Genomic DNA, 5958 nt, shown 5'->3' on the forward strand with positions numbered 1-5958 from the left:
TTTTTCATTATTTTCTTTTCCCTTAATCATGGATACCCTGGTATTTACATGAAAAAATGGTATCATAATATCATGCCTGTTTTAGCTTTATTGGAGTGGAATGATATAGAACATGTATTCCATTTTCTGAATGAATGTCACGGACTTTTTATTGTATATGCAACTCCATTCCCATTCTTTTTCCTCTGCTTATGGAAAACATCCACTTCTTTTCGTTGTAATCATATACTGGATGATGATACTCTTAATATTTATTAAATGTGAATATCACAGTGCATATTTAGCTTTGTGTGTTGACATGGGAAGAATTCTGATTATTGAGCATTCAATTTGTATGTATTGATTGCCATTGAGTCAATATAAAGGTCTATATATATGGAGGCCTTGGAAAACCCAGCCTGGTCCTGGGGCTTTAGGTTCAAATCGTCCTAACCAACGAAAAAAATTAAACAGCAATTGTCATAGAAAAATCTCCTCACCCTCTTAGTGGGCCTGGCTAATTGATTTAATTTTAGTAGTGACAAATGGACATCTTCTGATGAGTTCAAAAGATATTCTTAAGGTGGCCAGACACCCTCTTTTTCTCTGGGAGGAGCTGAGCAGGTAGAAGACTTAAATAATCCCTGTCCAACCCTTATTTAGAATTTCCAGGGGAAGTGCCGTAGGGCATACCAAGGGCATTTGACTGGGGATGAGACTACTCCAGGACCACCCATTCTCGTTGAGGTCTTATTCAAGAGGGAGTGCCCCTCCCCAAGAATTTTTTGTATAACTTCCTAATATTTAAATCTTGTTTAATATGTCAAGACATTTTTGAGTCATACTTTAACTTCTAATTTTTTGATTTCTGAGATTTTTTGTGAGGGGTCACAAACCTGGCTGCTGGGAGGGTGGGACATCCCTATCTATGCCAATAGGAAGGGCCTTGTCCACTAGGTGCCATATCGGAGAAACTTCAAATAATTTTTTTTAGTTTATAAAGTGTTTCTTTTTATGCATATAGAGAGTTGATTCAGGCTCGTTCTGACAGATTAAAAATTTTTGCAATCATCCTCAAACATTTTTTCACATGACTGGTTTCCAATAATTTCATATTGTCGTCAAACTAGTCATAAAATGATACCTGACAATATTATGAAATGCATTGTGTACAAATAATGAAAACTGCTCTTGAGAATAAATATGTTTGTGTGAAACTAGCAGTAAGGTTTGACTTACATTTTTTGTTAAGGCTTGAATTTCTCATGCCATTTCTTCCCTGCTATCATGGCCTTGCACTATTATTTTAAGTCACTTGCTGAGTATTTCATTAGCAGTTTGTACTCTTGTATCCCAATTTTTTTGCACAATTATCATAGTTGATTGGGAAAATTTTAATAATATTTCAAAATATTCTCATGTTTTTATTAAACTTGGAGTGATAATTAAAGTGTGCATTTGTTGATATTCAAAGTAACCCACTTCCAGTTTGCACTACCTGAATCTCTATGTAATTTAGTTTGTGTATGTTCCTTTCTCTTAAGTTTGTGGAGCCAGGAAATTTTCTGTAAAATATTATTTTTAAAACTTGTTTCACCAATTCCATAGAAATGAGGCCTTCAAAATGGTCAATATTGTGCAAATGTTGTCGAGATTTAATGGTTAAATTCCTCCTTAGTGTATTTTGGTCCATCTTACAGCCTGTATTCTGCTCTTCACTAGGACCTGAAGGGTTTATTTAAGCAATTCCAACCCAATTCAGAAATTATCTGAATTGGGTTGATGGTCAGAGAGAGTGTTTTTCAGGAAATATTTCTCAAGCATTCATTCTCTGCCTCGGAAGAAAGAAAAATTGATGAAGTTGCCGTCAAATCTAAGTTGTGACATCATCATAGGTCCAAGGGAGAGATTAACCTAGGTCCCTTAACTTTTCCTTCCCCTGGGAGAATTAAATTAGGGAACTATTATTATGTGTGGTGGCCATGATTTATGAGTAGGAAAAACCAGTGACACCTTTTCCAGCACATTTCAGTGAAGGGTTTTTCTTGTTTGAGGCATTTACATTTTTTGTAAAAAAAGTAGTGAAGTTTGTGCCCCTATGTTTCCAAATTACATCTTAATTGGCAATAAAAATATGAATGAGCCTATGATTAAGTATTAGCTTTTCAGTACTACCAGCTCCTTGCATCAACTTGGAGTAATTGTTTGTGCCTGGTCAAATTCATTCCAATAATAACCTTCATAGGTGCTTGCACAGGTATCATGGTGGGTAGTGCTTCACTGCCGATTGAAGGGTCCTGTAAGAAGCCTTAGGACACCCCAAACAAAAAATTCTTAAATTCCGAGGTGGCCCAGGGAACTTCATCCGCTCTGAAAAGTAAATAATGTTCAATATTTTGTATTTTTGTCAGTATCCAAGCAAGTGCCCTCAAATTACACTTGAAAAATGCCAAAGAATGCACATTAAGGTCAATGTGCAAATCTATCAGGATTAAAACCATTGAAGCTAATAAGCTAGAAGATGAATTGGCATTACAGGAGCTCCATGCTATTGGTATATGGGTGGTGCATGATTTCACTTAGTGGTCATAGAACTGCGTCCTACTGTAGTTGCCTCACAAACATTGGGAATGTGGTGTTTGTTATAGTAGTTTTCTGCTGTGACACAGTGGTTTGACGCATCCTTGCAAACATTTTTCCTAGATTCGTGATCATGCCGTCACAGTGCTTCTGATGTGTGGTTTTGGAAACGAGCTTAAAAATTCCACATGAGAACTTTTTTTCTGATCATGGATTTCTAGTGGAAAAGTAAAGCTTAAAAAAATAAACTTTCGTAGATCTTAGAAAATTCCTTGATTTTTGTCAACATCTATAATTTGCTGCATTATTATTAATGGCATGCTTCCTAACCTTCAGGGAAGGGAGTGGGGAAAGAATAATGATTTTTAAAAATTTCACTGTAAATTGGCATCTCGGCTGTACGTGAAAAGTACTTAAACAAATGAGGATCAACATTTTCATAGTTTCTCTCAACCCATAAATCTAGGTCTTGCCAACAACTTAACTTTATTTAAATTAATTTTCATAATACCGAAAACAGCTCTTTATGGCCTTTTACATCAGGGTTATAACATGTTAACAGTTTAACATACACAAACAACCTCGCCATGGATGTGTAACTTACCCAGGTGGGACTCGAACCTGTGATCTCCTGTTTGGCAGGCGAGGACCTTACCCCGCTGCCATCGAATATGATTCTATTATTTTTAACATCTGAAGTAAGTCAGAATTTTTTCTTAAGACCTCTGTTTTCACATTATTTCTCCCCTCCATATTTATGTATTTGCTGTAATGGGTGCTTTCAGGGGGAGAAAGTTGACCACTGCTGATAATATTTTCAGCCTCCCTGATTAGAAAACTTGAAGGAGTACTGCATGATCTTTTGAATCATCTAGCAATACCATTTGTCTCATAGATCTAATGATTGAGCTTCTGCCAGTCAGCAAATAGTGGCAGGTAAGGGGGCATCCATTAATTACATGAGGCATTTAAGAGGGGGAGGGGGTAAAGCCAATCTCGCATGGGGAGAGGGGAGGTCCAGGCTAGTATCACATATTTTTTCCGTCAAGAAACGGTAATATTGTAAGAAAACTGGGTTGAATTTATCATGTAATTAGTAATCTTAAATTGTAGTAATTAAACAAATTGTTTTTTTTATGAATACAATGCAGTGAAACATACATTAAAGCATTAACAATGAAAATACACATTTTGAAGAATCTTGCTTATGAGATTAGAGGGAGGGGATCAAGCCAAATCTCACGGTATATCAATAATGGAGTAGGGGGATCCAATAATCGCCTCGCGTAATTAATGGGCACCCCCTAAGTAGAGGCCAAAAACATCACTCCAAGAAATGATTCAAGGCATGTACTGAGCAACTACCATGAGGTCGCATTTACAAGGAAGTTCTTCAGCTTATGATAGCTCTATTGGCACTCACTCCCCTTGAACACATCCCACATTAAGCCACATTTCATGCCAAGGCCAGAGTCGGAAAAAATTAGGGGTGTCCATTTGGAGAGGGGCTGAATTTTGGTTGGGGTGCCTTAAGGCAATACTTCTCAAACATGTGAAGGAATTTTAAACCAATGAGCCTCCTCTTGCTGCAGCCTTGACTTTTAGATACCACCTGAAAACTTTGTTCTAACGTATCGTTCAATTTTTCCATTCAGAATCAAGTCTAAACGATAGCTGTGCTTCCTGTTATTCCTCTGCTCATATGTTAATTCACCATGTAATTCACTAGCAAGAGATATTTTATGCCTATTTTTTCCATTTCTTTGTATATACTGCCTAATTTTCCTGAAAACTCTCACATGACTCCAGTATTTTAAAATGAAAGGCCTATTTTAGTCAAGGATTTATGAAAATGCTGAAATTCTGTCAGCTGTACATATGTTTGTGCAGGAATTTGGAGGAGGTCATTGAGAGCCAAGGCCATTTGTGCTACGAAGGTACGTAAAGAGAAGCACTGAATGGCACCTTAAGGCCCATGGGTTGACTTACCATCCAATGTTCATGTGCTGTACTTTAAGTGCCCTACTCAGCTCATCTGTCTTTAGAAACCTTGTTAGAAATTTGATGACCCCTTGAGATGAGAAGACAAAACTAGCCACCACACCAACCTAATCCCCACGAAATTATAATTTTTGACAAATAAAGATTGTCTGCTCAGAGCCCTTTTTGACAATGCTCCTTCGTGGATATTCCCCCTCTCCTTTGGTATCCCTGAGAATACTTCTTTGGGGGCCCCTGAAACTGTCCTGGCCCCCCCCTCATTCAAACTGCCCAAATCGTCTCCCCTCATCATAACCTCATTGCTATGTAAGATCATCAATTATCTGATCAATGGGTATACTAAGGATCCTATGTTTTAGCTATACTCACAATTTATTTTATTTCCAAACCACCGAATATTGCTCATATTGGCCATTCTATATAGGGGGTAATCAACAAATTTAACAATTAAACATACAGAAACAACCATATGCCTTGGAAAGAGGAAACTTACTCAGGCGTGACTCGAACCTGCGGCCTCTTTGTTTGGCAGGTGAGGAGTTTACCCCGCCACCACCGACGTCGGCAAAATATGAGCAATGTTTTCAACACTGGGGACTTGTTCTCTCAAACACCATCTTCACCATCACACATCTTCACCATCACACATCTCCACCAGACCACAGCAACTTCTTAAATTTCCTGATTATCTACCTCAAATGGTCTGAAAACCTTTTTGCCATTATACAGTTCGGGGAGAATTAAATAAAGGATATGCTGAGTAGATGGCACCTTTTAACTTTATGGAAAATGATGCTTACTGTTTTTCAGTGTTCAATGCTGTTCTCCATAGTAATTTCTATGATTGACAAACATTTTCAGATAGTGATATCTGTATAAATTGAAAAGTAAAACCGGAGTATATTTTCATCGCCTTATCACTTGCCTAGGGTATGGATATTCGTCAGGTATCTTAATTTTTTTAAATTCAACCTTTCATTACTAATTAATTTAATTTTTTTTGTCATGGAAATACTAAATAATTAACTTTCTCTTCGTGCAAAGAATACACAATAAGGGCCAAAAATATTTTAAAAATGATACAAATTTGAGAAAGTGAATATTATAATAAGCGATAAATGAGTAATCAAAAATTCCCAATGCGTTTATCACCTATGGATTTTGTATACCTATTCTGCAAAGTGGGTTTTGCAGTTTAAGCCCAACTGAAGAATAAAGTTGAATATTATTGAGATTTTGTTGTCTTCGAATGAATAAAATTGGTTGAAATAAAGTTTTAACTAATTGTTTGACAGCTTTAGATTGATGTCCGGCAAAATTGGATAGATCAATACGACAAAAACGAAGAGCGTTGTCAAAAATCCCGCTATTTAACGCACGTCATCACCAACGCCACCA

The sequence above is a fragment of the Ischnura elegans genome, chromosome 4, assembly GCF_921293095.1.
Source record: "Ischnura elegans chromosome 4, ioIscEleg1.1, whole genome shotgun sequence".
NCBI lineage: Eukaryota > Metazoa > Arthropoda > Insecta > Odonata > Coenagrionidae > Ischnura > Ischnura elegans.